Below are 25649 nucleotides of genomic sequence, written 5' to 3' on the forward strand. Positions count from 1 at the left end.
TTTTTATGGTACATTTGCATATCAACTACAGAGGGAACTTACAGATCATGCATATCAACTACATGAACCTGTGCTAGCATGGCAAGTTCTAAATCTCTAGATTCACATTCGCTTCATTAGATATTAACACGATATCTAATAAGTTTGTGACGCTCATAAGAAGAATAAGCACAACCAATATTAGGCTATCATACAATCACCACACATTAAGACATCGAAACAATTTAACTAAAGAAATCCATACATAAATCCTCTAGAACCCCACAATAACGACTAGCCCATAATCGGACTCATTATCAACGTGGGTTCCGATGAAAGCATGGTATAATAAACGTAGTCTTTATACTGAATAAATAATAAAACCAAGTACGAAACAAGATTATAGGTTCACAAATAAGAAAACTAGCATCCAAAGTTACAACTTAAAATAAAGAATCACAAGAATAAACTAGATCCTCTTCGCCTTGGTTGAATTGTGATATACAGTCTTCTTACGCCTTCTTCTTAAGCTCTGGTACGTCTTGTTATTAAAAACGATCATAAGTTATGTTTATATAGCAGCCCATGCAGATTAGAAGTCCGGCTGATCAAAATTAGAGTAGAATCAGGATTCTATGATCCCGGCCTGGTGCGGCCGCGCGCTTCACCAGCGCAGGCACGCTGCAAATCTGCATCTCGGCGTAGTAGCGCGAGCGCGCTGACCTTCTGGAAAAAACTTCTTTTTCTTGTTTTCTTAGATGGTTTGAGTTGGTGATCCACGAGCTTTTATTCAAGACACCATCCTAACAGCAATTTAGCATAAAAACAATGCCAAATCACCTGAATCCCTGATATAAGCCTGAAATGCAAAAACACCACAAAACACATCAAAAACACAAATAACTTGAGTACAAAACGTCAATTCAAGCCTTTATAGAGCATTCTAAGTGAACATAAATGCCACTTAACACCCCCAAACTTGAACCGATGCTTGTCTTCAAGCATAAACAGACTCAAAGAACAAGAAATAAAAATGCATGAATGCAAACTATATGAATGCAACGATCCCCATAGAATAACTTAACCAACTGACAAGCAACATCTTAACAAATGCAGTTATTCGCACAAAGATCAATCCAATCCCATAAATCAACTTACAAGCCAGAAACGTGTGTGTGTGTGTGCAAATGCTTACAGATATACTATCGCAACTAGATCAATAATCATGACTCACTACTCATCAAGGCAATCACAAGGTTATAAATAGAATAAAAAAATTAAAATCAAAATGACTTATAACACTTTAATTCTTATATCGGAGTTATATATGGATTCATACTTTTATTCACAACACATAAACAACACAAATACATACTTATTTGATCGTGCAATGATTGAGATCCACAAAAGACTTATACAATAATACCCATGTAGCGAGCGTTAGGTTAGTGGATCCCAGACTATAAAAGCCTTAGGTCACTAGGCACAAAGTCCCCTAAATACTTAATAACTCGAGTATTAAAGAGCTCACTCTTAATCAATTATGCATTAAACACACATTTTTTCTTCATTTTTTTTCTTTTTTTTTTCTTTTCCTTTTCACAAGAATTCTGAACGAGTGTGTTTTGCTCCATCTCGTTCAACCCTAAACTACTCATATAAAATGAGCCGGCTACCAGCCATTTGACACCTAACCACAACAACTAGCAATGATATCCAATATTTTTCTCCAATTTTTAAATATCCATGCTATTTTATCATTAAGAGAATATCCTAAATTCCAAATATAAACAAGTGATTAAACCTCGACAAACAAATAAACCATGGCCATGATCTAGCTCTCAAGCAACCTATAAGAATTAGTGAAATTACAATTGTCTCTAGCATGCAAATCAACTCGATAGGACTTAACATCACTAAATACGACATCACTACACTAGCATCATTATCACAAATCAATCGGAAACTATATGCAACAAACTATAACACAACAAAAACTACAAAAATAAAAAAACTACTACATGGAAAATATGCAACTATATGAACTAAACTATCATGAATATGCAACTATATGAGACTCACACGTAACATATAATCCTTAACTACTACCCCCAAATTTAAAATTTTCACTGTCCTCAGTGAAGGTAATAGTAAGGAATCAGGAATACCTACTCAGAACAGGGTCATCACCCTCAACAGGTGGAGTATCTGAAGGCGGGTACACAGAGTCCTCAAAGAATACTGGCCACTGGATGTCAACTCCCGTGGCTCTGAATGCAGTCCCCAATGCCTGGGTAAGGTCTTGTGCAAATCGACTATGGATGTCATGCATCACATCCATCCTCCTCATCAAGCGCCTATAGTACGCTGAACTCATACTAGCACTGCCTTGTGCCTCCTCCTGCTGCTGCTGCTGCTGCGAAGAACTGACCTCTCCCAACTCAGCTCTCCAAGCTGCTCTACTTGCCTGCATCGTGCCACTTGCATATGCCTGAGGAGCTGGCCTTCCACCTGGCAGATGGTCATAAGAATAACCCAGCCCCTTATGTTTGGGCTTACCACTGTACCACTCCTGCATAGTCTGCAACGTCGAACTATCAATCGGGGAACTCGGGAGCTGCAGCTGCTCATGTGCGGGCCAATGAACCCCTACTGCCACACACAGCTTTGTCACAATGGACGCATAGGGTATAGAACCCGTAGTACTCCCTTGTAAAAATCTCAAAATCCCCTGATGAATCACCATCCCAAGGTCAACATAGTCTCCTTGAATCCCACAATAAACATGCACGCTCCACAGTAACATCATGCACGTGAGAAGATGGCATGATGTTGGCACAAATAAAAGAATTCCATGCACGTGCAAACCTGTTCATGAATGAGGCAGGGAAAGTGGCATACTCGTTCGTGCCCTTCTTGAAATTTCAGTGAGTCTCAGGCACATACAGGGTCGTAATGATCAAATCCAAATTAAAATCATCCCTCGTCTTTTCATTCCAGTTCTCCTGCTCTGGCCTCCTCTCGGGCTACTCAATCGCTCTCCGAATCGCCTCAGCACTATAATCCACCGTCAATCCCCTCACCACAGTGAAATCATTCTTCTCCGCCTTTGCATTCGCGTAGAACTCGCGAACCACACTCATGGGCATAGCAGCGGGTGTCTCGTAAAAAGTAACACAGCCCAAATCCATAATCATCTCCAATAACTTACCATCCCTCCCTGATGGCCGAAAACCTCGCTCATTAGCTATAGGCTTCGACAACAGCCTCGTATACTCCACCTCAGCCTTGGGAGTTGAAAACCTGGGCCTCACACCACCCACACTCGAAGAATCAGTGGTGATGCTGCTAACTTGGGTTCGTTGTCTTTTGGGTGCCATTGAGATTGAATAAGAGAGCATAAGAGATGTGTGTATAAGGGAGATTTATGTTTGAGAATTTGAGAAGTGATGGAGAAATTTGTGTATAAGTGTGTATGTATATATAGGAATTTGGAGAGAATTAGTTATGAAAAAGAAGTGGGAATTGATTATGGGAATAATGGGAATAATGGGGTGATGGAAATTGATTTGGAGAGAGAATCATGGGATATGGGAGAGTAAAATTCGGGTTTGAATTGATTTTATGTTGCATCCCCCAATTTTCTCTTTATTTGTTGTCTTTTTTTTTCCGGCTACAGTGACTTAGCACGGCCGCCCCGCCTGGAAGTGCGGGCGCGCCGTGCTTCTGGAATTCCAGCGCGGCCTCCCCGCATGCCAGCGTGGGCGCGCACAGTTACTGACTTTTCAGCGTGGCCTCCCCACTTCTCAGCGCGGGCGCGCCGTGCTTCTGTAGTTGAGCTTGAATTTTTTTCTTTTTCTGATTTTTTTGTGTTTTTCTCATTTTCTTCATCCTCTACCTACTAATGTTCAACAAACTCGGGTTGCCTCCCAAGAAGCTCTTGGTTTAGGTCATTAGCTTGACGTAGAAACTCGAGATCAAGCAGACAATAAAACGGCACTAACCACCTCACGGTTTTCCGTATCCCCATAGTAATGCTTCAACCTTTGTCCATTCACCTTGAATGCTTGGCCTGGATCATTCTCAAAAATCTCCACCGCTCCGTGTGGAAACACATATTTGATAACAAACGACACTGAGCACCTCGACTTCAACTTTCCATGAAAAAGACGGAGACGAGAGTTGAACAAAAGAACTTGTTGCCCTGGCATAAATGATTTGAGCACTAGACCCCTATCGTGCCACCTCTTGACTTTCTCCTTATACATTTTATTGTTCTCATACGCTTGAAGCCGAAACTCATCGAGTTCATTCAATTGAAGGATTCTTTTCTTACCAGCTGCATTTAAATCAAGGTTCAACTTCTTCAAATCCCGGTACGCTTTATGCTCGAGCTCCACAGGTAAATGAAATCCCTTACCATAAACCAACTGAAATGGCAACATGCCAAGCAGAGTCTTATATGCTGTTCTATACGCCCAAACAGCTTCATCAAGCTTCAAAGACCAATCCTTCCTTGATGGACACACAACTTTTTCTAAAATACGCTTGATCTCTCTGTTAGATACCTTAGGATGACCATTTATCTAAGGATGATAGGCTGTAGCGATACGATGATTCATATTATACCTTTGCATCATAGCAGTTAATTTGTAATTACAAAAATGCGAATCCTCATCACTGATTATGACTCTTGAAGTCCCAAACCTCGTGAATATCTGCTTATGACGAAAATTAAGCACTACCTTCGCATCATTTATCGGCAAATCCTTGACTTCAACCCATTTCGAGACATAATCAACTGCCAACAAGATATATAGATTATTGCAAGGAGACAAACGACCCCATGAAGTCGATTCCCCAAACATCAAAGACTTCAAACTCGAGAAGCACATTAAGAAGCATCTCATCCCTCTTAGACATATTACCCACTTGCTGGCATTGATCACACTTCAAAACAAATTGATGTGCATCCTTAAACAATATAGGCCAGAAAAATCATGCTTGAAGGATACGAGCTGTTGTCTTTCCTCCACAATAGTGGCCTCCATACGCAGTCAAATGAAAATCTCACAAGATCCCCCCCCCCCGTTTTATTGTACGGAATACATCTCCTAATGATTTGGTCAGCTTCTTGCCTAAACAAATATGGCTCATCCCACATGTACCACTTCACCTCATGAAGAAACTTCTTCCTTTGAGCATAAGACAGGTCTAGAGGCATGATATTACTCACCAGGTAGTTCACAATGTCTGCGAACCATGGTTCTTCTTGCACCCCAAACAGCTGCTCATCGGGAAAAGACTCATTTATCAATATCTTATCCTTTGAAGTTGCACTTGGATCTTCCAAACGAGAGAGAAGATCAACGACTTGATTCTCAGTACCTTTTCTGTCCTTGATCTCTAATTCAAATTCCTGAAGTAAAAGAACCCATCGAATCAATCTAGGCTTCGAGTCCTTCTTCGAGACGAGATATCGAATAGCAGCGTGATCAGTGAAAACTATCACCTTCTTCCCAAGCAAATAATATCGAAACTTCTCAAAGCCGTAGACGATGGCTAAGATTTCTTTCTCAGTAGTTGTATAATTCAGTTAAGCACTATTGAGGGTCTTACTAGCGTAGTAGACCATATGAAATATGTTGTTCTTTTTCTGCCCAAGAACTGCTCCAACTGCATAGTCACTTGCATCGCACATCATCTCAAAAGGTTCATCCCAATTAGGTGCAGTTATGACAGGTGTCATGATTAAACTCTTATTCAAGAACTCAAAAGCAGCTAGGCACTCGTCATCATACTTGAACGGGACATCTTTCTCTAGAAGATTACACAAGGGTTTGGAGATTTTAGAGAAGTCCTTGATGAACCGCCGATAGAAACCCGCATGACCAAGAAAGCTATGAACTCCCTTAACAAAAATTGGTGGAGGAAGGTTTTTGATAACCCCCACAATGGCTTTGTCCACCTCAAGTCCTAAACTAGAGACCTTATGCCCAAAAATAATGCCCTGTCGCGCCATAAAATAACATTTCTCCCAGTTGAGAATCAGATTGGTCTCAACACACATTTTAAGAACGGCGCCAAGATTCTGCAAACATTCGTCAAAAGAATCACCAAACACAGAGAAATCGTCCATGAACACCTCCACATTCTGACCAATCATGTCAGAGAATATAGCCATCATGCATCTCTAAAATGTGGCAGGTGCTTTACACAACCCAAAAGAAACTCTTCTGAAGGCAAAAGTTCCAAATGGACAAGTGAAAGTAGTCTTCTCCTGATCTTCTGGAGCAATGCAAATCTGATTATAACCTGAATAGCCATCCAGAAGACAATAATACTCATGCCCAGCCAATCTGCCAAGCATCTGATCAATAAACGGAAGAGGTAAATAATCATTTCTTGTGGCTTTGTTTAGCTTTCTGTAATTAATGCAAACTCTCCACCCCGTGACTATTCTCGTAGGTATGAGCTCATTCTTCTCATTACCAACAACTCTGATACCTCCTTTCTTTGGCACACACTATACTGGACTCACCCAAAAACTGTCAGAAATGGGATAGATGATCCCTGAATCTAGCCATTTGAGTATTTCCTTCTTCACAACTTCTTTTATGAATGGATTAAGCCTTCTCTGTTGCTCAACAGTAGGCTTGCTACCTTCCTCTAACAAAATTTTATGCATGCAATAAGAAGGGCTGATTCCCTTAATATCTTCTATAGTCCATCCAATTGCCCGATTTGAACTCCCTCAGAATTCGTAAGAACTTTTTCTCATCACTACCTGAAAGGTCAGATACAATAATAATAGGCAAAGTAGATGCATCACCTAAAAAAATATACCTTAAGTGTTCAGGCAATGGTTTAAGCTCAAGTGTAGGAGCTTCCTCAATAGATGGCTTGAGGCGCTTTGGAGATTGTTTAGCTTCTTGTTATGGATAAAAAATTAAGGTTATTATTTACTGTATTTATTACTAAGATTCGGGAGCTCAAGGCCTTTAATGGCTGCTCTCGTGTTTCGTAGCTTAATTCTGCCTTTACGAGATGCCTACGTATCTCTGTGAATTAGAGAATCAAGCCAAAAAACGTAGTTCTGATTTGTGGGGTGAGGCCCCTTATATAGATGTTGGGAGTCCTTGAATTGGACTTGGTATAGGAGACCTGGTGGGCAAGTCTCATAATTAGAATAGGCTTAGGAGTCCTAGGAAGTAGGAAACTGATTCCTTATCCTTTTAGGTCCCCTTGAGGCTAATCTATAAGGATTTATATCCTTATCGGGACTCTTCTCAATAGCTGATTTTTCCCTTATTAATTAATTACGAAATTAATTAATAATCAGGGCTTTTGGGCCTTTTTTATTCCACCAGGCCTGATCTGGTCCATCAGGCTTAACCTTTCTGGTCTGAATATCATACATCTTCTTATTGGGCCTAGCAGCCCATTAATTATAAAATCAGGACTTATTTATCCCTATCATTTGCCCCCCAACTTTTGGGAAACATTGATTAGGTTTCGCAGAAGTTAAATCTATTCGTTCCCTTACAGGGTTTTATTTTTGCTTAAAGTGTGGAGCGACCTATACATTTACAATGAATCTTCCTTTTATTCAGGCATCATCTTAATTTCCAGGAATTTTTCCCTAATTTTCGGGAATTTTCCTTAATTTTCTGGATTTTCCCTAATTTATTGGGATTTATCCTTAATTTCTGGATTTTTCCCTAATTTCTGGGATTTATCCTTTAATTTTCTGGATTTATTCCTTATTTCTGAAAATATTAACATTTTTCAGAAAATATTTAAGGAATTTCCTTATTTTTCTGGATTTTTTCCCTAATTTCTGGGATTTATCCTTTAATTTTCTGGATTTATTCCTTATTTCTGAAAATATTAACATTTTTCAGAAAATATTTAAGAAATTTCCTTATTTTTCTGGATTTTTTCCCTAATTTCTGCGATTTATCCTTTAATTTTCTGGATTTATTCCTTATTTCTGAAAATATTAACATTTTTCAGAAAATATTTAAGGAATTTCCTTGGATTTTTTCCCTAATTTCTAATTAAATGATCAGAAAAATAGAACTTTTGCTGCTCAATACATCCTAGGCGTTGTTGATCCACGCCTAGGAGACAGTTTCCTAACAACGTCTAGGAAACTTGCGTCCTGGGCGTTGTTGGAGGCTGATGCTTCTTGGGCGTTGTTGATCCACGCCTAGGAGACGGTTTCCTAACAACGTCTAGGAAACTTGCGTCCTGGGCGTTGTTGGAGGCTGATGCATTCATAGATCCTAGACGTCGTGCACCCACGCCTAGGAGACAGTTTTCTAACAACGTCTAGGAAACTTGCGTCCTGGGCGTTGTTGGAGGCTGATGCTTCCTGGGCGTTGTTGATCCACGCCTAGGAGACGGTTTCCTAACAACGTCTAGGAAACTTGCGTCCTAGGCGTTGTTGGAGACAGATGCTTCCTGGGCGTTGCTGATCCACGCCTAGGAGCCACACTCCTCACAACGGCTAGGGACAATGCATCCTGGGCGTTGTTGAGGACAGATGCTTCCTGGGCGTTGTTGTACCACGCCTAGGAGCCACACTTCTAACAACGGCTAGGGATGATGCATCCTGGGCGTTGTTGAGGACAGATGCTTCCTGGGCGTTGTTGTACCACGCCTAGGAGCCACACTTCTAACAACGGCTTGGGATAATGTACCCTGGGCGTTGTTGAGGCTGTTCGAGCCTTGATTCATTCAATGAACTTTGATTTTAAATCTTTTCAAAATTCAAATCTTATGGGCTTCCCGCCTTTTTCTTAGGCCCAGGCCCGTTTGTGCATCTTTGAGCTCCTCTATATAAGAGGTGGAGTGTGAGTTCATTTCTCACACTTCACTTTCACAAAAATTTCTAAACTTCAACTCTGCAATTAGTCTCTCAAGAATCGCCACCTCCAAGCGATTTCCGGCTTTCTACTCTGCCGCTTTCTGGGCTTATTTTGAAGATTCCGTTTGAATCTTCATCTTCTTCACTTACTTTCAAGAGCTTCCTGGGTTTTTGTCTTCATCCATGGCGGATTCTGATTCATCTCACTCCCATGTCCCCCAAGCTGTTGCCCGTCCCTCTAGGGCCAGCCGAGGTAAAAAATCTCTTGTACATTCCTCAGTTATTTCTCTTAGGGATCTTTTAACCGAATTCGGGCAAGCCTTTCCTAACATGTTACACTTAGATGCATATAATTATCCTTCTAGATTTGGTCCAGATCAAGTAGGTACCATAGCCCGCCTTTTTGGCATTTCTCACCCTTATAGGGCCGAGGCTCCAGGCCCAAATGATAGGGCCAGCTACCCAAAACCTGGGGCCATTCGGGTCTATAAGGAAACCTTCTATGATGGTTTTCGCCTACCTCCTCATCCTTTTGTTTTTCGCCTTTTGGCTGAGGCCCGAGTCTGTCCGACCCAACTCACACCCAACTCTTGGCGTTTTATTCACTGTTATATGGCCCAATCTCGTAAACATGGTTTTGAGCCAAAGGTTTGTGTCTTTCGTTATTTATTTAAATTTGTAAATGCTTCTGAGGACCAAGGATGGGTCAAAATAGTTCATAGATCCTTGGCTCGTTCCTGCTTTATTTCTGGCACCAATCCCGACTCGTATCCAACATGGAAGAGTGAGTGGTTTTATGTATTTCTGGATTCCGAGGAGGGTTGGGACCATTTTTTCAGGCCCAACTTCTCAAAAAGTATAGACGGGTCTTTAAGAGACCTAAAATTGGGGATAGATGAGGATGCGGCCATCAAGGCCATTACTGCTGATAACTTGCACCATTGCGCTCTCATCCTTTCAGAGGGTAATTTGCAAGGTTTAGGTCTAAGTGACCTTGGTCCCGAGGGTATTTCTTTCCCCTTTTTGTTCCATTTTCTCCATTCTCTATTTGTCCTTTTTCTTACGTGCTCGTATTTGCCTGCAGCTAGGGCCGCTTTGGACACGATCTTCAAGAAGCGGGAGGCCCGCGCCGCCAAGGGCTCTGCTGTTGAGACCCACCGCGACAAGCGGGTTAGGATTGGTGACGGCCCTTCAGTCACGGTTCAGGAGGCCGTCCCTACCTTTTTATCCCAAAGGCCTCCTAGCCTTGATGAAGATACCTCTCCCTTCACCGTCACTTGGGGCCTTCAGAGGAGGGACACGGTGGTAGGGAGTTCCGAGGCTGCCGCCGTTTGGTCTCAGAGTGTGATCACGCCTCGTGACAGGGCTGAGATCGTAGAGTCTTCTGATGACCTACAGATTGAGCGTCTGGGTGCTCAGGCCGTGGCTTCTGTAAGCCTCTTCCTTTTTTAACTATTTTTTTTAATTACTTACTGTACTTTGATATGTTCGTGCAGATGAATACCTATCTCCAGGATGCCCTTCACAATTTGAAGGATGTGAGGACCAGCCTAACTATTGCTGAGAGGGACAGGGATAGGTACCTCAAGGCTTCCGAGGCCAACTTCACTCGTTTCCGTGAGGTAGAGAAGGAGCTGGCGGATGAGAAGGAGAAAGTTCGTAAGCTGGAGCTGGATGCTCAAAGGGCCCGAGCTGAGGTGATAGCTGAGTATAAGGCATCTCAGGACTTTCAGGATGTCCTAAATGCTGAGTACGATGCTAACTTCCCGGAGACCTTTTCTAGCTGTTGGGAGCAGATAGTAGAGGAGATTGGGAAGAAGATTCCGGAGGTGACTCTCACTGCCTATCCAGTCCCTGATATTCCTGGGAAAGAGCCTCTTCTTGATGATATCCCTCTTTCTCCTATTCTTGCTTCTTCTGCTGAGGCCGAAGCTGTTTCTCCTCGAGGTGCTGATCCTGTTCCAGTTCCTTCTTCTGCTGCCGATGAAGGAAACATCGATGATGACTTCTTCAAGGATCTTTGAGTATTTTGTTTTTCTTGTTTGGCCCATTGTGGCTTTCTATGTATTGACTTAATCGTATTCATAACTTATTACCCTTCGGGGCTTATATTTTATATGTTGCTTTTCTTGCCTCTTTCTGTTTTGACTTTACAATCTTAATATGCATTTGAATCTTAAACATCCTTGGATTGAAATAATTTCAACTCTTTAATATGAAGTCTGGTTTTTCAAAACCTTACATAGCATGGGTTCGACCCTAATCAATAATAACTAGACAATGTAAATTCTACTGGAATATAAAATCCTATGCAAGCAAAGCTTCCAGGTGCTTTTAAACCTACTTGTCATAATGACAAGTGAGAATCGTACTTCGCCTATCTTACACGTAGTAAACCTTCAGGTTTTGTGCATGCCAGGTCCTCAGGACTTCAAAACCATCCATAGTTTCCAGCTTGTAGGTTCCTCTACCCTGAACGCTCTTGACTCTGTACGGCCCTTCCCAATTTGGGGCTAGCTTTCCTTTCTGTCCGACACCAGAAGCCTCTATTTTTCTCAAGACTAGATCACCTTGTTTGAAAAACCTCTCTTTAACCCTTAGGTTGTAGTAGAACGAAGCCTTTTTCTGATACTCTACTATCTTTGCATGTGCCTTATCTCGCACTTCATCAATTAAGTCCAGCGCCAACCTTTGCCCTTCCTCATTTTCCCCAGCATTGAAAGCTTGAATTCTTGGAGAAGAATGTGATATCTCCACGGGAACCACTGCTTCTGCCCCATATGCCAACATGAAGGGAGTTGCTCCAGTCGTGACTCTACAGGTAGTCCTATAGGCCCATAGTATTGGAAGTATCTCATCCACCCAATTATTTCTTGACTTCTCGATCCTCTTCCGTAGTCCATCCAGGATTATCCGATTTGCTAGCTCCGCTTGCCCATTGGCTTGCGGGTGAGCCACAGAGGTGAACCGTAACTCAATTTCATTTTCTTCACAATACTTCTTGAATTCCTCATTGTTAAATTGTGTTCCATTGTCAGTGACGAGGATACGGGGAATCCCATATCGGCACATAATGTTTTCCCACAGGAATTGTGCAACCTGCTTAGTTGTGATTTTGGCCAAGGGCTTGGCTTCAATCCACTTAGTGAAATAATCAATGGCTACAATCAGAAACTTCCTTTGTGTTGTGGCCATAGGGAAATGCCCTAGAATATCCATCCCCCACATAGCAAAGGGGATTGGGGAGTTGATAGAGGTCAGCATCTCGGGGGGTTGTCTAACAACTGGTGCATGCTTCTGACAGCGATCACACTTCTTCACATATTCTTTGGCATCAGCCATCATTTCTGGCCAATAGAAGCCTAAACGGGTTATCTTATGAGCCAAGGCCCTGCCCCCCAGGTGTTGCCCACAAATACCTTCATGCACTTCCTCAAGAGCCAAGCGTGCCTCATCGGGCCTGAGACACCTTAAGTAAGGAACCACGAAAGATCTTTTATACAGAATCCCATCTATCAAAGAGTACCTTAGTGCTCGAATAGTTAACTTCCGTGCTTCAGTTGCATCACTGGGCAACCAACCGGTCTGAATGTGAGCCTTGATGGGATCAATCCATGACGTCCCCTGGCCTATGGGAGCCACAAGCTTAACGTCTATGCTTCGTGTCTTCAATACACGGAAGTATACACTTCCTGAACTTTCTTCTATCTCAGATGAAGCAAACTTTGATAGCGCATCTGCCTTAGCATTTTCTTCCCTTGGAATGTGTTCAATATGGCATTCATTAAATTGAGTCATCACAGCCCTTACTAGGCGTACATACTTAGCCATCGTATCATCCCTTGCCTCAAATTCTCCCTTTACCTGGGATATGATAAGCTTTGAGTCTCCGCGGACCTTTAAGTTTTTGACTCTAAGTGTCCCAGCTAGACCAAGGCCAGCTATCAGGGCTTCATATTCTGCCTCATTATTTGTGGTTGGGAAGTCTAGCTTCATAGCATACTCAATTAAGAACCCATCAGGGCTTTGTAAAACCAACCCTGCTCCACTGGAGTTTGTTTTTGATGCTCCATCAAAATAGAGAACCCAATACTCTTTATCATCCTTCTCTTTGCTTTCATTATCGACTCCCTTGTCTTGAGGTATGGCATCTTCCTGCCCCCCGACTTCTTGGTTGGGTATGGTACATTCCACCACGAAGTCAGCTAGTGCCTGGGCTTTTATGGCCGTACGTGGCTTATACTTGAGATCGAACTCTCCCAACTCTATTGCCCACTTAATCAATCTCCCACTTGCCTTGGGACTGTGAATGATATTTCTCAGTGGCTGATTCGTTAGCACCTCAATCTGATGAGCCTGAAAGTAAGGATGCAGTTTTCTTGAAGCCATTACCAAGGCTAGAGCGAATTTCTCAATAGCTGAATAATTCAACTCAGCGCCATGCAAAATTTTGCTGACATAGTATACGGGTTTCTGGACCTTCAGTTCCTCCTTAACCAACACCGCGCTCAAGGCGCTCTCTGAAACAGCCAAGTACAAGAATAAAACTTCATTCAGAACTGGCTTGGCCAACAACGGGGCCTGGCCCATATACTTCTTTAACTCTTCGAATGCCTTCTGATTTTCCTCACTCCATACAAAGCCTTTGATGCTCTTTAGTGACTTGAAAAATGACAAGCACTTGTCTCCTGATTTGGAGATGAATCGTCCTAGCACAGCAACCCTTCCTGTGAGCTTCTGAACATCCTTGATGGTTTTTGGTGGTTCCATGTCCAGGATCGCCTTTATTTTATCGGGGTTAGCCTCAATTCCTCTTTTTGAGACCATCAATCCCAAGAATTTTCCAGATCCTACTCCGAAAGCACACTTCGTAGGATTCAACATCATCTTGTGGTACCTCAGGACCTCAAAAGCTTCCCTTAAATGGGCTATATGATCAGTCTTTACTAGACTCTTGACTAACATGTCATCAACATAAACTTCCATAGACTTACCAATAAGATCCTTAAAAATTTTATTCACCAACCTTTGATAGGTGGCTCCTGCATTCTTGAGACCAAACGCCATAACAAGATAACAATAAACACCAAAGTCAGTGATAAATGATACCTTTGGAATGTCATCCTTATGCATTTTGATCTGGTTGTATCCGCTAAATCCATCCATGAAACTCAGCATCTCATGTCCAGCAGTGGCATCAATCAAAGTATCAATTCTAGGCAACGAAAAACAGTCTTTGGGGCATGCATCATTCAAATCAGTGAAGTCTATACACATCCTCCACTTTCCATTAGCCTTCTTCACCATTACAGGGTTTGCTAACCACTCCGGAAATTGAATCTCCTCAATGAAACCAGCCTCTAAGAGTTTTTCTACTTCCTGTTTTATAGCCTCTTGTCTTTCCGGGGCAAAATTTCTTTTCTTTTGTTTCACTGTATTCTGGCTTGGATCCACGTTTAGCTTGTGAGTAATTAACTCCGGGTCTATGCCTGGCATATCAGCTGCTGACCATGCAAACACATCACTATTTTCTTGCAAAAATTTCACTAACTTCCCTCTAAGGGGCTCCTCTAACGTGGCTCCAATGAAAGTCATCCTCTCAGGATTCTTGGGGTCTAAAGGAACCGAAACCAATTCTTCTGCTGGCCTTCCTCTATCCTCATCATTTTCTCGAACATCCATATCTTCAATAGGAGAACCTGCCCCCCCCCCGACTCCATCTGCCCTCAAAGAGGCCACATAACAGCTTCTAGCCATTTTTGGATCTCCTCTCTCTTCTCCAATCCCGTTTCGGGTGGGAAACTTCATAACTGAATGGTAGGAAGAGGGGACTGCCTTGAAGGCATGTATCCCTATTCTCCCCATGATAGCATTATAAGTTGAACTAGCCTTTACCACCACGAAATCCAGCATCTGCATTGCTTGCCTTGGCTCCGTACCTATGGTGGTTGGAAATTTGATTATCCCTTCCACAGGACATTCTACTCCAGCAAATCCATATATCGGCATGTCAGTTGGTGTCAACTGGGAGTCGTTATACCCCATCCTTAGAAAGGTGTCGTGGAGCAAGATATCCACAGAAGCACCATTATCCACAAGGACCCTCTTAACCGGGCTATTTCCTATTATAGGTGTTATGACGAGCGGGTCGTCATGGGGAAACTTCACGCCCTCTAGGTCGGAATCATCAAAAGCCAATGTTACTTCTGTCCTGGCCCTCTTCGGGGCTTCGCCAACAATATGCATAACCTCCCTGGTGTATGCCTTTCTGGAATTTTTGGACAATCCAGCAGCAGTTGGACCTCCAAAGATCATGTTTATCACAGGTCCTCGAGGGCGTCGTGGTCCTCCAAAAATTGCATTTATAACCGGCCCTCTAGGTTGGGGATTCCGACCCTGATCGTCTTGGTCCCTCCTACGATCTTCAAAGTTCTTCCTTCCATTATTATTTTTGTCCCCTCCATCTCCAGTATACTTGTTCAACCTTCCTTTTCGAATCAAAAACTCAATTTCATCTTTTAATTGCCTACACTCATCGGTGTCATGGCCAACATCCTTGTGAAACCTGCAATACTTGTTCTTATCTAGCTTGGCAGGATCAGCCTTCAAGGGCTTAGGCCAGCGAATATCTCTATCTTTCTCAATCTCCATCAAAATCTGACTTCTAGGAGCACTCAGCTTAGCGTATTCAGTGAACTTTTGCCCAGGTCCCCCCTTCTTGGGGTTGAATCAGGGTTTTGTTCGGTTCTAGGATATTTGTCCTTAGCGATATACTCCAGATCAATTTTTCGCTTCTTGCCTCCAGTGGGCTCATTACTTACTACGGTCTTCCTCATGCTTTCTTCAACCTTGATATACTTCCCTGCCCTCTCTTGGAGTTGCAACATGTTTTCAGGGGGTCGTTTGGCCAAGGACATCTTGAAAAACTCATCCCTAGTTCCTTGTTGCAGTGCTATCATGGCTACCTTATCATCAAGGTCTGGGACTTTTAAAGCCTCCTTTGTAAAACGATTCAGGTAATCCCTCAAGGATTCCTTAGCTCCCTGCACAAGACTCATAAGAGATGCTGAACTTTTCTCATGGACTCTTCCACTGATGAATTGCTTAATAAAAGCCTGACTTAATTCTCTGAATGATCCAATAGAGTTTGGGGGCAAGCGACTGTACCATCTTTGAGCCATACCCGACAGGGTTTGAGGGAATGCCCGACACTTTATAGCATCATTCACGGGTTGCAGCAGCAGTGCATTAGAGAATGTCCTAACATGATTAGCGGGGTCACCCGTGCCATCATAGGCTTTGATAGTGGGCATCTTGAATTTTCTTGAAATATGGGCATTCATTATTTCTTCTGTGAAAGGTGGAGTTGGATCATCAGGATCTCCAAGGGGAAGGAGATTGCTTGGATCAGTTCTTGGGACAACAGCCCTTCTTCTTACCGGACCATCCAGGTCTATGATAGGAGGAGGATTTCTCCCCCTAGGAGGTATGTGGGGTCTGGTGGCCTGGTGAGCCTCCAAATCACGCCTCAGCCTTTGGATTTCAGCCTCATGAGCCCTGATCCTTTCCTGCACTTCTTGGGGATTCGCCCCTGGGGTGCTTTGGGGGCGTTGCCTTCCATCGGCCATTGGCTCTTTTCCAGGACGCCTTCTTCTCGGGGCCACTTCATCATCCGAAGATTCAGAGTCTCTCTCAGTGTATGGACCAGAAAATTCCCGATCCTCAGGGATATGACCCAAACCTCGTATATAGGGGGGCGACCGCCCACGTGCTTCGCTTCGCCCAGCATATCCGCTTCCTCCAATCTCAGGGTGAAGGGGCATCCCATAAGGGGGGTTAGTAGTAACAATAGTTGAATATTCATACCCGACGGGTCGAGAATTCACAGGTATATGTATTTGTTGAACTTGAGGATTCGTACCTTGAATCGGGGGAGTTGTCCCTTGTAGCTGGGGTTGAGTTGCCCCTGTCTGGGCTTCCTCCTGAGTAGATGCATAAGTTGAATGGTGAGGAACCTCCACAGTTGATGAAATCACCTGGGTTGGTGTTCCTTCCTCTAGAGCTCCAATTGTTCTCTGTGTTCTCGCCATGGTTGTTGTTGTGATTCCCACAGATGGCGCCAAATGTTATGGATAAAAAACTAAGGTTATTATTTGCTGTATTTATTACTAAGATTCGGGAGCTCAAGGCCTTTAATGGCTGCTCTCGTGTTTCGTAGCTTAATTCTGCCTTTACGAGTTGCCTACGTATCTCTGTGAATTAGAGAATCAAGCCAAAAAACGTAGTTCTGATTTGTGGGGTGAGGCCCCTTATATAGATGTTGGGAGTCCTTGAATTGGACTTGGTATAGGAGACCTGGTGGGCAAGTCTCATAATTAGAATAGGCTTAGGAGTCCTAGGAAGTATGAAGCTGATTCCTTATCCTTTTAGGTCCCCTTGAGGCTAATCTATAAGGATTTATATCCTTATCGGGACTCTTCTCAATAGCTGATTTTTCCCTTATTAATTAATTACGAAATTAATTAATAATCAGGGCTTTTGGGCCTTTTTTATTCCACCAGGCCTGATCTGGTCCATCAGGCTTAACCTTTCCGGTCTGAATATCATACATCTTCTTATTGGGCCTAGCAGCCCATTAATTATAAAATCAGGACTTATTTATCCCTATCACTTCTCCATTCCAAGAGATTCAAAAGGCATATCCAGCCTTCGCTTCCAGGGAGAAGCATTTAGATACTACAACTGTTCATCACCTTCGTCATCTTCTCTATCTGAATTCCCCAACAAGGCCTTATCTAAGGCATCAAACCTTAGCAATTGATCAAAATCTGAAGTAACCACAGAATCGAACAACTCCACCTTTAAGCACTCCTCGTTTTCAGTCGGGAATTTCATGGCATTAAAAACATTGAACGTCACATCCTGATTCGGTACTCGCATAGTAAGCTCACCCTTCTGCACATCAATCAAGGTTCGACCAGTAGCCAAGAATGGTCTTCCCAAGATTATGGGAATCTTCTTATCCTCCTCGAAATCAAGAATTACAAAATCAGCAGGGAAGATGAGTTTATCAACCTTGACCAAGACATCCTCCACAATGCCTCGTGGATATGTAATAGAATGGTCGGCCAACTGCAAGGTCATATAAGTAGGTTTTGGATCAGGTAAGTCTAACTTCTTAAAGATTGACAAGGGCATCAGATTGATGCTATCTCCCAAGTCACATAAGCATTTTCCAAATGATACTTTTCCAATGATACAAGGAATAGTGAAGCTTCCAGGATCTTTAAGCTTCAGAGGTAACTTCTGTTGCAGCACAGCACTGCATTCCTCCGTGAGAGCAACTGTCTCTAAGTCATCAAGCTTCACCTTTCGAGAGAGAATACCTTTCATAAACTTCGCATAACTAGGCATTTGTTCAAGAGTTTCGGCGAAAGGTATGTTGATATGAAGTTTCTTGAACACCTCCAAAAACTTCTCAAACTACTTATCCAGCTTTTTCTTCTGCAGCCTTTTAGGAAAATAGGGTGGAGGATAGATCTATTTCTCCCCTATATTACCCTCAGAAGGAGTGTGTTCCACAATAGTCTTCCTTGGTTCCACTTCTGCTTCCTTCTGCACTTCTTCTACAGCCACAACTTCTTCTTCCAAAACTTGAGATTTTTCGGGATTTGTAAACTTCACAGACCTCAATGTAATTCCCTTTACCTGCTCCTTAACTTCCCTCTTTCATGGTACTTCAGTGTCACTAGGGAGTGTACTAGGTTGATGATTCAACAAGGTATTGACAATTTGCCCAATTTGATTCTCCAAGGTCTTGATAGAAACCGTTTGGCTCTTGCATATGAGCCTCAACTACTCCAATTCAGATTTTTCATTAGTCTGTTGCAGCTGGAGTTATTTTCTTGGTGCATATTGCGGTTGCTAAAAACCATGAGGGTTTTATTGCTTTGCTGCATATTGCTGATTAGGCTGCTGAACCGCATTCTAAGTATTACTCCAACTGAAGTTAGGATGATTGCGGTTGTTGGGATGATAAGTGGTTGGAACTGGTTGCTGGACCTCTGAAAGTTGCTCACGAACTGAGCTGATTCACTGGAAATAGCGCACTGCTCCATCTCATGGGCACCGACACAAAGCTCACAGACACTAGTGATCTGATTAACTCCATAATTAGCCAAAGAATCCACATTCATCGTCAAATCCTTAAGTTGAGAAGCTATAGGAGTAGTTGTATCTAACTTCAGAATTCCTGCTACTTTGCCCTGAGATAGTCTCTGAGTAGGATTCTTGTATTCATTGGCAACCATTAGTTCAATCAATTCATAAGCTTCACCATAGCTTTTAGCCCACAACGTTCCTCCTGATGCTACATCAAGCATGGGTCTAGAAATAGCACCCAATCCATTATAGAAGCAGTTAATGATCATCCAGTAAGGCATCCCATGGTGTGGGCACTTTCTAAGCATCTCCTTATAGCGATCCCAAGCCTCACATAAAGATTCTCCAGATTGTTGAGCAAATTGAGTAAGTGTGTTTCTGATTGGATCAATCTTCGCCATAGGAAAGAATTTAGTTAAGAACTTTTGAGCAAGATCCTCCCATTTGGTGATAGACCCTGGTGGTAGAGAATGTAACCAGCACTTAGCTTTATACCGTAGAGAGATTGGGAAAAGCCTTAACTTAATAGCATCTTCAGAAACTCCATTGAACTAGAAAGCGTCGCAGATCTCGATGAAATCTCTGATGTGCATGTTGGGGTCTTCTGTCGGAGAACCCCCAAACTGAACTGAGTTCTGTATCATCTGAATTTTGCTCGACTTGATCTCAAAGGTATTAGCCGAGATGGCTGGTCGGACAATGCTAGACTGAATATCATTTATCTTCGGTTGAGACTAATCCTTCAAAGCCTTCAGATTTGCTTTTGGTTCTCCCATTGCAATAAGTGATTCTTCTTCAATTTTCTCCTCGACAAGAACTTCCTCAAAAACTTCCTTAGCTACTACAACTTCTTCCTCAGCTTGATCCAGTATTCTCTTACGAGACCGAGAACGCGTATGCATACATGCTCGCTAGAGCACTTGAAACACGACAAGGTAATAAGTAAGTAACAATGTTCGAGTCAATGTACTTTAACGACCACTGATGAAAAATACATAAACTAAAAATTAACTCCAAGTCCCCGACAGCGGTACCAAAAACTTGTTAGGACGAAAACACGTGCTAATATTCACGCAAGTATACTCGATCGCAAGTAATTTAAAATTATTTCTAGTTCGTTCCCATAGGGACTGGTTTATGTAACACCCCCAGATCCGGGGTCGGGGATCCGGGTCGTCATGGTCTTTCTATCTATAAATATCACTTAACTTAATTAAAAATAAATAACCTCATGTTGTGACCCCACAATAACACACACCACAACCCGTTATAGTCTCAGAGATGAAATTGAAATAAGTACAAGTCCTTGAATCCACAATTTAAAAGTTATTACAACCCAAAATGATTACTTAATAAGTTTACAGTTAATTGCCATTATCTGCCACAAGTTATAATTATACATAATTAATTCCCAAAAGTAGAATGCCTGATCTACTAATAGATCTACCTCTGCAGCTATAGCAGCTATGATATCAACGGGAAGACGCGGGACGCTTCCCACGCTCTTGCGCTGGGTCTGCTTGAGTCTGGCCATCTGTCCTAACTGTTGTTGTGTTATGAAGAAATAAAGCAAGAGTGAGCATTACAGCTGGCAAGATAATATAGAGTGTAGTCAATAATGCAAGTATCTAAATGGATAACTTACTGGAAATTTTTATCAAGTGTAAGATAATTACTTACTGGATATAAGCTTAAAGGGAGATGAAGTTACCAATTACTTCACTATACTTATATCATTTTAGAAAACTACTTGAACTATTATTGTTCAAAGTATAATAAGTTTTCAAAGGTTCATCAAATAAATGGGACTTCAACATAAGACTTGAATAGATTCAATCTTTGAAATTTTATTTGAATGAAATGAAGTTACGAGATACTTCATTAAGTCCCGATATATATATATATATATATATATATATATATATATATATATATATATATATATATATATATATATATATATATATATATATATATATATATATATATATCTCACACATTCCCTGAAAACCTCTGTCATGAAAAGTATAAACAGAGTTGTAATATTCAATGAATTTGGAACGAAGAGAATTTTGGCATAAACCCGATATCTTGCTGATCAGGCAAAGATACCAATAAGTAACATTTTCTACTGTAGATGGATGAATTCCTCGCCGGTCATCACCCTAGCCGCATTAGGACCTCGCGCTAGACCGTTACCCGGCCACTCACGCATGGATGGACTGTCACCCAGCCTCTTACACCTTCATAGACCGTACCCCGGTCTGTCGCTTATGCCGACTCAATTAGATGGACTTACTTCCCGAACATTGGACAAGTAATCAAATTGTTTTCTCAAAACAGTAACCTCGTTGCTAATATAAAATACACCACAGAGCCGGATCCCTCAGATTTTTGAGCGAGTATTCAAGTCCCCTTCGAAAGGAAGATCTTAAATTTGAAAATGAGTTTTGGGATCCACTCTAACTTTTAAAATCATTTTGAAGACTCGAAAACATTTTTAAAGAATGTTTAGAGTAATGATGATTTAATAAAATAAATCAGTCCCGCTATATTAGAAAATATCTGAATATTATTGTTTAAATAATATTCCCATAAAGGATAATTATTTATAAAAATAATTGAAGTAGAAGTTTTCAAACTCATACTTGAAACGAATAATAAATAACAAAAGATATACTTATACGAAAGTACGATCCTTATTTGAATAATCGAAAATAAGTTTTATTGTTATTCAAAACCATTGAATATACCTTATTTGATTACTAGTTATCGAAAACTATATATATATATATAAATATACATATATTATACTCGGGAACATCGACTCCCGGTTTAGAAAATGTTCACCTTTTGGTCCCCTATACTAAGGGTATACGCAACTACTGTTTATCTCTAGCATATGTATTATGCAGTTTATAAACAATTGAATAGATAACAAGATATCAAGATTACGAAACATGCATGCATATATATATATATATATATCAACATGCTCCACTATATCGCAAGATTTTCTAATAACAATCATGCACTTATCACAAGATAATGCATATACATATATACATCACAACAATAGTTATACGGGTAGAAAACTTGCCTGAGCGACTGGGGGTGGTAAAAGGCCTGGGACGAGTCTGATAATCTATAAACAACATATAAGTTGGAATTAAACCACGGTCGCTTAAGAAACTAGACTTTAACCAATTAGACTCTAATGTTCGCTTTTGCGCTTAACGATTCACACAAGTCGCTTGAGTACCCTCGGCTCCACCATTTTTAATAAATTAACCGTTATGAATTTTAAGGCGACTCTTTCGCGAATACTCTACCAACTGACCTATTAACCTTAAATAATTGTTTCATACTCCAAGTAGTAATTAAAGGACCTTAACCAAGATTTCAAAATAAGGCAAGGGAAAATGGTTCATTCACGAAACGTCGTTACTTAAAACAGTTGTTTCTCCTAAACCGTACATCGGATTTAAGTGAACCACATATCAAAACGAAGCTTACGATATAATCTAGCTAAACATGGAAAAGTCACATATTCAACAGTTAGATATCTGTCCCGAACACTAAGAACAAGTAGTTGTATTAAAACAGGCGTTACGACGGCTATGTTTACGCGATTACCAAGTTTTAAACCACTCCAAACAACCATAATTCAACTCACAATCAACAATACAACCAACCCTCATCCAAACCTTACTACATCAGTTCCAAATATCAAGATGTTCCAATTCATTCAACCCTAAACATGAACTACTAACTATACTTAAGTTTCATTAACTATAAACAAGATTCCAACATCCAAATCACTACAAATCCAATCCAAACTTTAAACACACAAGCATCATGCTTCTCATTTACTATAAAAATCAAAACCAAACCTAATACTCAAAGTAAAGTTAGGGTTTGGAGGTGTTATACCTTCCTTGGAGTGATTAGAGTAGCTAGGAAGCCTTAAGAAGCCTTGAGATAGCTTAGGAATGCTTAGATCTTAAAGGATAAACAAAGGAAACAAAGTTAGTAACTTGAAAACACTATTCATCATCTTCTTCCTTGATTTATTGCAAGAGATTCATGAAGAATTGGAGGCTTAAACTTCTAGGATAGCCATAACTAATCATAAGGGACCTTGGATAATTACCCTGTAATTTAACAAAGCTTGAATCTTGATTTTTGGAATTTTTCTTCTTGAAAAATGAAGAAGGCCGAGAGATTCTTCTTCTTGGGAGGGGTTTTGCTTTTCTAAATGTGTTTGTGGTGGAAAATATAAGTGAATGGGATATTTGGGTGATAAATGGGTTGATTAAAGTGAGTGGAGTGTGACTAAGCATGACATCACCTTGGTGACTTCATCATTTGCCACTTGTCATCACTTGGTGGTGGAAGCATCTTTTTATGCTAATACTTGCTTAATTGCTTGATTATCATCCTTAATCCTTGCATTAATCTCTCTTGCAATTACTTGTTGTTTAATTATTTTACGACTCGTTTATCGTTCGTTCTTACTAATCGTTTGAGGGATCATATCCGAGATCTTATTACTCTGGTTCCCTTACCCTTTCTCAATATATTATATTCCTTTTATGATCCTCTTTTATAATCCTTGAATTTAAATCCTTTTAATCATGTTACCTTATACTCAATTCTTTCGGTATCTGGTGGATTTTCGGGAAAAATCAAAGTGTTCGAATTTGGATTCTTGCGATCTTTACATATACTTATATACCATATAGAGTACTAATAAGATCTCAGAATATCAATAAAAGAACTGCTACATAGTGTGGCATGAAAAGTTTTCTTAATCAGCATAATCAGCAAAATCACTATTCATAAGGGTTACAAAAAGTCCAAAATTTTTGGGTTTATTAGAGTCTCCCCTCCTTAAAAGGATTCCGTCCCAGAATCAGATAGAAAACAAATGGGGGTACTTTTCTAGCATTACACTTTCTAGTTCCTAAGTTGACTCCTCCACATTATGATTCTGCCATAGCACTCTGACTAGCTTGATCACTTTGTTCCGAAGCACCTGCTCCTTTTTATCCATAATATTCACTGGCTTCTCCACGTAAGTCAGGTCTAGTTGCATGTCCACCTGCTCGTATTCCACTATGTGTCTGGAATCCCGATGATACTTCCTTAGCATTGACACATGGAACACATTATGAACTTGTTATAGGTTCGGGGGTAAGGCTAGCTCGTAAGCTAACTTCCCAATTCGTCTTAGTATCTCAAAAGGTCCAATGTATCTTGGGCTTAGTTTCCCTTTCTTACCGAACCTCATTAATCCTTTCCAAGGGGATACCTTTAGCAGTACTAAGTCCCCTACTTCATAATCTTTGTCTTTTCGGGCTAGGTCTGCATACTTCTTCTATCGGTCTTGGGCTGCTAAAAGCCGTCCTCTGATGAGATCCACCATGTCTTTGGTCCTTTGGACCACTTCGGGTCCGAGCATCTTTCGCTCTCCCACTTCATCCCAGTATAAGGGAGATCGACACCTTCTTCCGTACAGGGCCTCGTAAGGCGGCATTCCGATGCTGGCATGAAAGCTATTGTTATAAAAAAACTCGATCAACGGCAAGTGATCATCCCAACTTCCTTTAAAGTCTATTGCACAGACTCTCAACATATCCTCTAGTGACTGGATGGTCCTTTCACTTTGCCCGTCCGTTTGGGGATGGTAAGCGGTACTCATGTTTAATTTGGTTCCCGCACATTCTTGAAAGCTCCTCCAAAATTTGGAGTTGAATATGGGGTCTCGGTCTGAGATAATAAACGCTGGGACTCCATGTCGCGTCACTATTTCCTTAAGGTAAATGTCCACCAATCTATCGACTGTGTATCTCTCATTAATAGGAATGAAGTGAGCTGACTTTGTCAATCGGTCTATAATTACCCATATGGCATCATGATTGGCTTTCGTTCTTGGTAAGCCTACAACAAAATCCATAGCTATCTGTTCACATTTTCATTCGGGAATCTCCAGGGTTCGTAAGAGTCCACTGGGTCTCGGGTGCTCTGCCTTTACTCTTTGGCAAGTCAAACATTTGCTTACCCATTCTGCTACGTCCCTCTTCATGTTGGGCCACCAGTAATACTCCTTTAAATCCCTATACATCTTGGTGCTCCCCGGGTGAATGGAATACCTTGAATTATGGATTTCATCCAAAATCTCGTCTTTAAGCTCTTGAACATTCGGAACCCAAATCCTGTAGGAATACCTCATTATCCCCTTATCATCTCTCTCAGTATGGATCTCTTCTCCATTCATTGACTCTCTGCCTTCATTCATTACTTTTTCTTGGCAAAATATAATCTTTTCCAATAACTCTGGCTGCATCGAGATCTCAAACAGCTTTTCAGTTCCGGTTCCGGTTATCTTTACTTCTATTTCTATTTTCTCGAAATCCCTTATCAATTCCTCTGAAGTCATTATCATTTTGAGTCTTTCCTTCCTACTAAGGGTGTCAGCCACCACATTGGCTTTCCCTAGATGATAGAGAATCTCACAATCATAGTCCTTGACTAGTTCTAACCATCTTCTCTGACGCATGTTGAGCTCTTTCTGCGTGAATATGTACTTGAGGCTCTTATGGTCTGTGAAAATCTCGCAATTCTCTACATACAA

General features: G+C 41.3%; 1 non-coding gene across 1 annotated transcript; it reads left to right on the forward strand.

The window, feature by feature from the left end:
- The first annotated feature begins 19291 nt into the window (after window positions 1–19291).
- On the forward strand, window positions 19292–19400 carry LOC141670247 (small nucleolar RNA R71). The gene has a single exon (XR_012554487.1). It is a non-coding gene; the product is annotated as a small nucleolar RNA R71 (small nucleolar RNA).
- The last annotated feature ends 6249 nt before the right edge of the window (window positions 19401–25649 follow it).

The sequence above is a fragment of the Apium graveolens genome, chromosome 6 (assembly GCF_009905375.1).
Source record: "Apium graveolens cultivar Ventura chromosome 6, ASM990537v1, whole genome shotgun sequence".
NCBI lineage: Eukaryota > Viridiplantae > Streptophyta > Magnoliopsida > Apiales > Apiaceae > Apium > Apium graveolens.